The sequence below is a fragment of the Oncorhynchus gorbuscha genome, linkage group LG21 (genome assembly GCF_021184085.1).
Source record: "Oncorhynchus gorbuscha isolate QuinsamMale2020 ecotype Even-year linkage group LG21, OgorEven_v1.0, whole genome shotgun sequence".
Taxonomy (NCBI): domain Eukaryota; kingdom Metazoa; phylum Chordata; class Actinopteri; order Salmoniformes; family Salmonidae; genus Oncorhynchus; species Oncorhynchus gorbuscha.
Window position 1 is genome coordinate 59283749 of NC_060193.1, and position 11688 is coordinate 59295436.

The 11688-nt window shown below is 40.4% G+C and overlaps 1 pseudogene; it reads left to right on the forward strand.

The window, feature by feature from the left end:
• Nucleotides 1–1633: 1633 nt before the first annotated feature.
• The window catches only part of LOC124008698, a 20690-nt pseudogene continuing 10635 nt past the window's right edge, over nucleotides 1634–11688 (forward strand).

Below are 11688 nucleotides of genomic sequence, written 5' to 3' on the forward strand. Positions count from 1 at the left end.
GAGAGGAATGGAGAGGGGAGGGAGAGGTGAAGGAGGGAGGAATGGAGAGGGGAGGGGAGAGGTGAAGGAGGGAGGAATGGAGAGGAGAACAGAGGGGAGGGGAGAGCTTGGGAACAAAGTTAAAGTGAGTGAAAGACAAAGGATCAGGAGTGAGTTGGAGGGAGGATTGATTCCTCTGCTCCTCCCCACACTACTGCTGTCAGAGTGGGACAGGAGACCTCACAGCCATCTCATCCTCATACAGTTGTCTGATGGGGCTGACAGGTCTAGCTCTCTTTCTTTCTCTCCCTCCCTCTTACTCTCTCTCCTCTCTTTCTTGGGCGGTCTCTCTCTTGCTGTCTCTGTGTCTCACTCTCCTTCTCTCTGTCTCTCTTTCTTGGGCGGTCTCTCTCTTGCTGTCTCTGTCTCACTCTCCTTCTCTCTGTCTCTCTTTCTTTCTCTCCCTCCCTCTTACTCTCTCTCCTCTCTTTCTTGGGTGGTCTCTCTCTTGCTGTCTCTCTGTCTCACTCTCCTTCTCTCTGTCTCTCTTTCTTGGGCGGTCTCTCTCTTGCTGTCTCTGTGTCTCACTCTCCTTCTCTCTGTCTCTCTTTCTTGGGCGGTCTCTCTCTTGCTGTCTCTCTGTCTCACTCTCCTTCTCTCTGTCTCTCTTTCTTGGGCGGTCTCTCTCTTGCTGTCTCTGTGTCTCACTCTCCTTCTCTCTGTCTCTCTTTCTTGGGCGGTCTCTCTCTTGCTGTCTCTCTGTCTCACTCTCCTTCTCTCTGTCTCTCTTTCTTAGGCGGTCTCTCTCTTGCTGTCTCTGTGTCTCACTCTCCTTCTCTCCGTCTCTCTTTCTTGGGCGGTCTCTCTCTTGCTGTCTCTGTCTCACTCTCCTTCTCTCTGTCTCTCTTTCTTGGGCGGTCTCTCTCTTGCTGTCTCTGTGTCTCACTCTCCTTCTCTCTGTCTCTCTTTCTTTCTCTCTCTCTTCTACTTTTCCTCCCTACTGCTCTATCTCTCTATCTCTTTATCTCTCTATCTCTCTATCTCTCTGTCTCTGCTGCCCAAAGGTCTTCACCTCTAGACCAGGTCAGCTGAGTGAAGTGTGGAGTGGTGTTCCTGAATACACAGAGAGAGCACCCACAGATGAGATGAAGACGAGAGGGAGAGAGAGAGAGAGGCTTAGGTCCCGATGGGTTTTACAGTCCCCAGATGTGTGTTTGGCTCCCGCTCGGCTCTGTCAGCTGATCGGACATTCCTGCGGAACTAGTGGTGTGTCTTTCCCTTTGAAACTCCAGAATGCTGCTGGGAAGAAGTCTAAGTGGGATACTTTTGGACGTCCCAACTCTGACATCACCCCATTGAACTTGAAATAATCCTGCAGCAACAGGAAATGTGAAATATTATGTGGATTATAATTATTGGCCATTTTTGTATGGGTTGATACATTTTTCGATAGGACAAATCAAGTCTGACATTTTAAAGTGGAAATTACAAACTTTAGAAGCCTTTTTTAAACCCCGAATACACTACAACTTTCAGCAACAAAACTACAAGTTTCATCAAGAAAAGAGTGATCAAATTAAGACCCTACATCTGTAGGGTAAAACTCCTTTTATTCAAGGAAGGAAGGAGAGCACACAGATTGGTCCATGGGAAGGTGTCAGGCATTTCCCTCTGGTATTCTGTGTAGAGTTTCCAAGGGCAGCTTTGTAAGATTTACAGTACTTTGTCTCCAGCCATGCGTCCTACCTTTGTGTTCAGAGGACATGATCCGCATTCAACTTAAACTGTTCAGGCTTGATTTCTGGAACCGACGCAAGCAAAACGGCATCAAGTAAAGCCCAACGTGGTAAAAATGAAAATCCTTCCTTTTGTTCCCGCCTTTTCCCTCACTCCATCTGTGTTCCATAGAATATGTTTAACCCACTAACCTTTTGACTGTCAGTCTGTTCCATAGAATATGTTTAACCCACTAACCTTTTGACTGTGAGTCTGTTCCATAGAATATGTTTAACCCACTAACCTTTTGACTGTCAGTCTGTTCCATAGAATATGTTTAACCCACTAACCTTTTGACTGTCAGTCTGTTCCATAGAATATGTTTAACCCACTAACCTTTTGACTGTGAGTCTGTTCCATAGAATATGTTTAACCCACTAACCTTTTGACTGTCAGTCTGTTCCATAGAATATGTTTAACCCACTAACCTTTTGACTGTGAGTCTGTTCCATAGAATATGTTTAACCCACTAACCTTTTGACTGTGAGTCTGTTCTATAGAATATGTTTAACCCACTAACCTTTTGACTGTCAGTCTGTTCCATAGAATATGTTTAACCCACTAACCTTTTGACTGTCAGTCTGTTCTATAGAATATGTTTAACCCACTAACCTTTTGACTGTCAGTCTGTTCCATAGAATATGTTTAACCCACTAACCTTTTGACTGTGAGTCTGTTCCATAGAATAGGTTTAACCCACTAACCTTTTGACTGTGAGTCTGTTCCATAGAATATGTTTAACCCACTAACCTTTTGACTGTGAGTCTGTTCTATAGAATATGTTTAACCCACTAACCTTTTGACTGTCAGTCTGTTCTATAGAATATGTTTAACCCACTAACCTTTTGACTGTCAGTCTGTTCTATAGAATATGTTTAACCCACTAACCTTTTGACTGTCAGTCTGTTCTATAGAATATGTTTAACCCACTAACCTTTTGACTGTCAGTCTGTTCTATAGAATATGTTTAACCCACTAACCTTTTGACTGTCAGTCTGTTCTATAGAATATGTTTAACCCACTAACCTTTTGACTGTCAGTCTGTTCTATAGAATATGTTTAACCCACTAACCTTTTGACTTTCACTCTGTTCTATAGAATATGTTTAACCCACTAACCTTTTGACTGGGAGTCTGTTCCATAGAATATGTTTAACCCACTAACCTTTTGACTGTGAGTCTATTCTATAGAATATGTTTAACCCACTAACCTTTTGACTGTCAGTCTGTTCTATAGAATATGTTTAACCCACTAACCTTTTGACTGTCAGTCTGTTCCATAGAATATGTTTAACCCACTAACCTTTTGACTGTGAGTCTATTCTATAGAATATGTTTAACCCACTAACCTTTTGACTGTGAGTCTGTTCCAGCTTAGCTTGTCTCCATTGCCAGTCTTCGAGTGATATGCGTCATATACTGCGTGTTGAATATGTTTCAAGTTTCAAAGTTCATTCGCCACAGGATACAACCGGTGTAAAGCAGTACTGTGAAATTCTTCCTTGAGAGCTCTTATCCAACAATGCAGTGATAATGATAATACTATAGAGAATAATAGAACATTGGATAAAAAACAGACAGAAGTGTAATATGGCAGAATAAAGAAAACGGACCCTGTCTTCATCCATTTTCAGTCTCATGTTTTCAGTTTTTGTGAACATGAGAAACATTAGAAATACATCTGATGGTATTCTGGGTAGAGAGAGAACTGGTCCTCTGAGCTGCATATTGTCTTACTGAGCGTCATAACAGAGAGTCTGATTTTACCACCTCAACAGTCCAGAGTTCAGATCAGTGGAAAATATGATATTATCCCTTATTTATTTGCTTGCTGTGTCCGTGTTTGAAGTGAGGTTGCAGTTGGATCAGAATCAGAAACAAGCCGTGTTCGATTAGGATAGACGATGACAGGGCCAGTAATGTTCACGTATAAGTTCACTTGTCATCTTTTCTTGTTCACTGCATGTTTACATAGTGAAGGGGTATTAGGCCAAGGGGTGCCGTTGAAACAGCGATGCCAGACCTGACTACAGACTACCAAAGAAGCACATATCTCAACAGCATGGTTGGTATTCAACATGCTTTTCCTCATGATCCCCTTTTGATCATTGAGAATGAAAGTTACCATCTGGAAGCAGTCAGGGAAATACAGAGGAGAAATGGAAATGGGATTATTTTCAAACCCCCGAGTTGGGGGCTATAAAAGAGTTGTGGCGCGGGACCAAGCAGACACTGCTGTGGTTGGAAGTGGTAGCAAAGGTGGTAGGAAACAGACATCCTGTGGTAGAGTGGCAATAGCCTTTTTTATTTATTTTTATTTATTAAACTTGGCAAGTTAGTTAAGAACAAATACTTATTTACAGTAACGGCCAAACCCTGACGACACTGGGCCAATTGTGCGCCACCCTATGGGACTCCCAATCACAACCGGATTTGAACCAGGGACTGTAGTGACACCTCTGGCACTGAGAACGGTGCCTTAGACCGCTGCACCACTCGGGAGCCACTTTGTTGCATTATCATTATTGTTTTGCACCACACTAAAAATCACAGGTTAGTGTCTAGGTCAGGGCTCTCCAACCCCGTTCCTGGAAAGCTACCGTCCTATAGGTAGAAAACCTACAGGGGGGTTGCTCACCAGGAACAGGGTTTGAGAGTCCTGGTCTAAGTATTGACAGAGGGTTCGGAGAAATACATTTTGGCAGCCTGTTGAAGGAAAATTTAGACGTTTGACTGACTTTTGTTGTTCCAACAGCAAGCCCCAACAATGTGAGAATTTTATTGCAGTCATGTGAATCTGATAAGTAAATAAGGCAGGGAGTGGGGAGGAAACAGGTTGCTTTTGCAGCTGAGAGCTTGGACCCGGCTCAGTTGTTGGATTCTGAATCTGCTGTGTGCCGGACGTCAACTCCCTAGTGGAGGCCCGTCGTTCTCTCTCCACGGCCAAATTGAGGAGCCAAAGAAGACGGCTCCCACAGGCATCTCGCAATTGGTCCGTCTAGAATCCCTTGGATTATCCAAGACTGTCACCCGATTGGTTGATGTGTGAGTGGGCTGCGTGGAGACTGGAAAATAGCAGCTCTGAACCCTCGTACCCTGGCTCTCTTTAACTCTGGGTGTCTGGCCCTCACTGTCCACAGGGGGAGTAGTTAACCTTAACCACGGTAGAGTCCCACCTCGTCAACAGCCAGTGAAACTGCAGGGCACCAAATTCAAAACAACAGAAATCCCATAATTAAAATTCCTCAAACATACATGTATTTTACACCATTTTAAAGATACACTTGTTGTATATCCAGCCACAGTATCCGATTTCAAAAAGGCTTTACGATGAAAACAACCAAACGATTATGTTAGGTGAGTGCCTATTCACAGAATAACACAGCCATTTTTCAGCCAAAGAGAGGATTCACAAAAAGCAGAAATATAGATAGAAAGAATCACTAACCTTTGATGATCTTCATCAGATGACACTCATAGGACTTCATGTTACACAATACATGTATGTTTTGTTCGGTAAAGTTCATATTTATATCCAAAAATCATGCATTGTCTCAAACAAATATCCGGTGAAAGTGCAGAGAGCCACATAAAATGACAGAAATACTCATCATAAACATTGATAAACTATACAAGTGTTTTCATGGAAGAATAGATAAACTTCTCCTTAATGCTTTACGGCGAAAGCACACTTTGCGATTATGTTAGCTAGCCACAGAAACGCATACAGCCATTTTCCAGCCAAGGAGTGCCACAAAAGTAAGAAATAGCATTAAACTGAATGACATACAGTACCTTTGATGATCTTCATCTGGTGGCACTCCCAGGTCTCCATGTTAGACAATAAATGTTCATTGTGTTCGATAATGTACCTCTTTATGAGCAAAAACCTTCTTTTTGTTCGCGCGTTTTGTCCAGTAATACGAATGCAGAAGGCGCTTGCACTAATTCCAGGATGAAAAGTTTTTAAAAAGTACAATAAAGGTTAGAAGAAACATGCCAAACGATGTTTAAAATCAATCCTCTGGTTGTTTTTGTCATAAATAATTAATAATATTTAAATCGGACAAAATCTTTGTCAATGGGAAAGGAGAAACAAGAAAGGCACGTTCACGATCAGGGCGCATGACTGATGAATGGAAATTTCCACTGGCCACTGATTGAAAGTGCTGTATCTCCCTCATTTTTCAGAGTAAAAGCCTGAAACAGTGTCTAAAGACTAGTCACATGTAGAGGAAGACACAGAGCTCGTGAACTGGGTCCTAAGTCTTTGTATGGTAGATAGGCTTTCAATAGAAAAACAGCCTTTCAAAATAATAGTACTTTCTGGTGGATTTTCCTCGGGTATTCACCTGCCATATCAGTTCTGTTATACTCACAGACATGAATTTAACAGTTTTTGAAACTTTAGAGTGTTCTCTATACAGATCTACTAATTATATGCATATCCTATATAATGGGACTGAGTAGCAGACCGTTTAATTTGGGCATGCTTTTCATCAAAAATTACGAATGCTGCCCCCTACCCTAGTGAAGTTAAATTACAGTATTGTTAAATGACCTAGGGGTGTTGGTAGGACAGGTGTTGGTAATTGACTAGGATGTGTTTTGGTCTCGTTGCTCTCAGCAGGGAGGCAGATTGACACGTCCTTGGATACTTGCCATGATGCATCTGTTTTAAAGAGCCTATTGCTCTTCTCTGTTTTCTCTGCTGTTGTTGTTGTTATTGTTGTTGTCAGTATATTATTATTTCCGGGTCATATATTATTATTTCCGGGTCATGTACTTTTTATTATTATTATTTACTCATTGCAAAGCGAGTAAATTAAAACATTATATTGCAGTGCCATCTGGTGTTTATTTATTTATTTGTTTTATTTATCTTACTAGGCAAGTCAGTTAAGAACAAATTCTTATTTTCAATGACAGCCTAGGAACAGTGGGTTAACTGCCTGTTCAGGGGCAGAACAACAGATTTGTCAGCTCGGGGATTTGAACTTGCAACCTTTCGGTTACTAGTCCAACACTCTAACCACTAGGCTACCCTGCCTACCATTTGTGTTTGGCAGCACTCAGTCCTCTGTCCATGGTGCTGGATACAAGCATTGCAAACACAATAGTTTTATATTTTTCTCCCTGAAAATCTTATCGGATCAGAAATATACCTCTTGGTGTAAAGTAAATGCTGGTGTCTTGGTATCCACTCTCAGCTCTTTCATGTTTGTGTGTTATTTTAATCAAAGCTGTAAATCATTCTTAATCCAGAGGTCTCAGAGTCATTTCCAACATGAAGCCTAAGGGATGTCTTCTGAGTCTGGGAATAATTGTCTCGCTGATCACTGTGGATGCCAAGTGTGCAAAGCTGTCATCAAGGCAAAAGGTGGCTTCTTTGAAGAATCTCAAATATTAAATATATTTTGGATTTGTTTAACACTTTTTTGGTCACTACATGATTCCATATGTGTTATTTTATAGTGTTGATGTCTTCACCATTATTATACAATGTAGAAAATAGTCAAAATAAAGAAAAACCCTGGAACGAGTAGGTGTGTCTAAACTTTGACTATTACTGTATATATATATATATAATAAAATGATAAAAAAAATTGAATGACAAAACTGTAAAACATTATTCTAAATATAAACCATCAGCTCAGTGAATACCATTGGTGTTTAATATGAGGGTTTCAGCATGAAATACAGCAAATAACACCTCCACTACTGTTCATAGTGATAACACATCTACTACTGTTCATAGTGATAACACCTTTACTAATGTTCATAGTGATAACACCTTTACTAATGTTCATAGTGTTAACACCTCTACTACTGTTCATAGTGATAACACCTCTACTACTGTTCATAGTGATAACACCTCCACTACTGTTCATAGTGATAACACCTCTACTACTGTTCATAGTGATAACACCTCCACTACTGTTTATAGTGATAACACCTCTACTACTGTACATAGTGATAACACCTGTACTACTGTTCATAGTGATAACACCTCCACTACTGTTCATAGTGATAACACCTCTACTACTGTTCATAGTGATAACACCTCTACTACTGTTCATAGTGATAACACCTCTACTACTGTTCATAGTGTTAACACCTCTACTACTGTTCATAGTGATAACACCTCCACTAATATAGAGTGATAACACCTTTTCTACTGTTCATAGTGATAACACCTCTACTACTGTTCATAGTGTTAACACCTCCACTACTGTTCATAGTGATAACACCTCTACTACTGTTCATAGTGATAACACCTCCACTACTGTTTATAGTGATAACACCTCTACTACTGTACATAGTGATAACACCTCTACTACTGTTCATAGTGATAACACCTCCACTACTGTTCATAGTGATAACACCTCTACTACTGTTCATAGTGATAACACCTCTACTACTGTTCATAGTGATAACACCTCTACTACTGTTCATAGTGTTAACACCTCTACTACTGTTCATAGTGATAACACCTCCACTAATATAGAGTGATAACACCTTTTCTACTGTTCATAGTGATAACACCTCTACTACTGTTCATAGTGTTAACACCTCTACTACTGTTCATAGTGATAACATCTCTACTACTGTTCATAGTGATAACACATCTACTACTGTTCATAGTGTTAACACCTCTACTACTGTTCATAGTGATAACACCTCTACTACTGTACATAGTGATAACACCTCTACTACTGTTCATAGTGATAACACCTCCACTACTGTTCATAGTGATAACACCTCTACTACTGTTCATAGTGTTAACACCTCTACTACTGTTCATAGTGATAACACCTCTACTACTGTTCATAGTGATAACACCTCTACTACTGTTCATAGTGTTAACACCTCTACTACTGTTCATAGTGATAACACCTCTACTACTGTTTATAGTGATAACACCTCTACTACTGTTTATAGTGATAACACCTCTACTACTGTTCATAGTGATAACACCTCTACTACTGTTCATAGTGATAACACCTCTACTACTGTACATAGTGATAACACCTCTACTACTGTACATAGTGATAACACCTCTACTACTGTTCATAGTGATAACACCTCCACTACTGTTCATAGTGATAACACCTCTACTACTGTTCATAGTGTTAACACCTCTACTACTGTTCATAGTGATAACACCTCTACTACTGTTCATAGTGATAACACCTCTACTACTGTTCATAGTGTTAACACCTCTACTACTGTTCATAGTGATAACACCTCTACTACTGTTTATAGTGATAACACCTCTACTACTGTTTATAGTGATAACACCTCTACTACTGTTCATAGTGATAACACCTCTACTACTGTTCATAGTGATAACACCTCTACTACTGTTCATAGTGATAACACCTCTACTACTGTTCATAGTGATAACACCTCTACTACTGTTTATAGTGATAACACCTCTACTACTGGTCATAGTGATAACACCTCTACTACTGTTTATAGTGATAACACCTCTACTACTGGTCATAGTGATAACACCTTTACTACTGTTCATAGTGATAACACCTCTACTACTGGTCATAGTGATAACACCTCTACTACTGTTCATAGTGATAACACCTCTACTACTGTTCATAGTGATAACACCTCTACTACTGTTCATAGTGATAACACCTCTACTACTGTTTATAGTGATAATACCTCTACTACTGGTCATAGTGATAACACCTTTACTACTGTTCATAGTGATAACACCTCTACTACTAGTCATAGTGATAACACCTCTACTACTGGTCATAGTGATAACACCTCTACTACTGGTCATAGTGATAACACCTCTACTACTGTTCATAGTGATAACACCTCTACTACTGTTCATAGTGATAACACCTCTACTACTGTTCATGATAACACCTAGTGATAACACCTCTACTACTGTTCATAGTGATAACACCTCTACTACTGTTTATAGTGATAACACCTCTACTACTGGTCATAGTGATAACACCTTTACTACTGTTCATAGTGATAACACCTCTACTACTGGTCATAGTGATAACACCTCTACTACTGTTCATAGTGATAACACCTCTACTACTGGTCATAGTGATAACACCTCTACTACTGTTCATAGTGATAACACCTCTACTACTGTTCATAGTGATAACACCTCTACTACTGTTCATAGTGATAACACCTCTACTACTGTTCATAGTGATAACACCTCTACTACTGGTCATAGTGATAACACCTTTACTACTGTTCATAGTGATAACACCTCTACTACTGGTCATAGTGATAACACCTCTACTACTGTTCATAGTGATAACACCTCTACTACTGTTCATAGTGATAACACCTCTACTACTGTTCATAGTGATAACACCTCTACTACTGTTTATAGTGATAATACCTCTACTACTGGTCATAGTGATAACACCTTTACTACTGTTCATAGTGATAACACCTCTACTACTAGTCATAGTGATAACACCTCTACTACTGGTCATAGTGATAACACCTCTACTACTGGTCATAGTGATAACACCTCTACTACTGTTCATAGTGATAACACCTCCACTACTGTTCATAGTGATAACACCTCTACTACTGTTCATAGTGATAACACCTCTACTACTGTTCATAGTGATAACACCTCTACTACTGTTTATAGTGATAACACCTCTACTACTGGTCATAGTGATAACACCTTTACTACTGTTCATAGTGATAACACCTCTACTACTGGTCATAGTGATAACACCTCTACTACTGTTCATAGTGATAACACCTCCACTAGTATAGAGTGATAACACCTTTACTAATGTTCATAGTGTTAACACCTCTACTACTGTCCAGAGTGATAACACCTCTACTACTGTTCATAGTGTTAACACCTCTACTACTGTTCATAGTGATAACACCTCTACTACTGTTTATAGTGACAACACCTCTACTACTGGTCATAGTGATAACACCTCTACTACTGTTCATAGTGATAACACCTCCACTACTATAGAGTGATAACACCTTTACTAATGTTCATAGTGATAACACCTCTACTACTGTACATAGTGATAACACCTCTACTACTGTCCAGAGTGATAACATCTCTACTACTGTCCAGAGTGATAACACCTCTACTACTGTCCAGAGTGATAACACCTCTACTACTGTCCAGAGTGATAACACCTCTACTACTGTACATAGTGATAACACCTCCACTACTATAGAGTGATAACACCTTTACTAATGTTCATAGTGTTAACACCTCTACTACTGTCCAGAGTGATAACATCTCTACTACTGTCCAGAGTGATAACATCTCTACTACTGTCCAGAGTGATAACATCTCTACTACTGTACAGTGCTGTATGATGGCCAAGTTGGGCAGGGCAGTGAGATGGAGATGGCAGCTCAGTGTTAAAACCCCAGCTGTCTGAGAAAAGTCATGGTGCTCCAGGATCTCTCATTCATCATTGTTCTGTTGCAGGGCCCTGGACTGCACTGCACCGCAACGTATTGGACCTGTGGCCAGAGTCACAAGCAGTCTCATGCCTTGGGAAGCCCCCAACTCCAACACCACCAAAAACAGAGGGAAAGTACAGAGACCTGCAGGCCAAAGGACAGAGCGAGAGGTTAGGTCGTCGTCGCGACAGGCCCTTGGGTTTGAGGAGAGGAGACACTAAGGGTAAGAGGAGCAGGATTTTTCTGTTTGTCAGGTCACAAGGTTAGCAGGTCATGGAGGAAGGAAATGGACGTGCGTAATTGTTCAATAAAAAAAGAGACAGTCACAGACCTATTCGATGTCTGAAGGGTGTTATGTAGAGTTCAGATTGTTCTCTGTACTAGTGCCTTTTCTCCTCACACCTGTAGCATGATGTTGATGGCAACAATATCTAAGCAAGTGTCACAGTTTTGCTTCCGTCCCTCTCCTTCCCCCAACCTGGGCTTG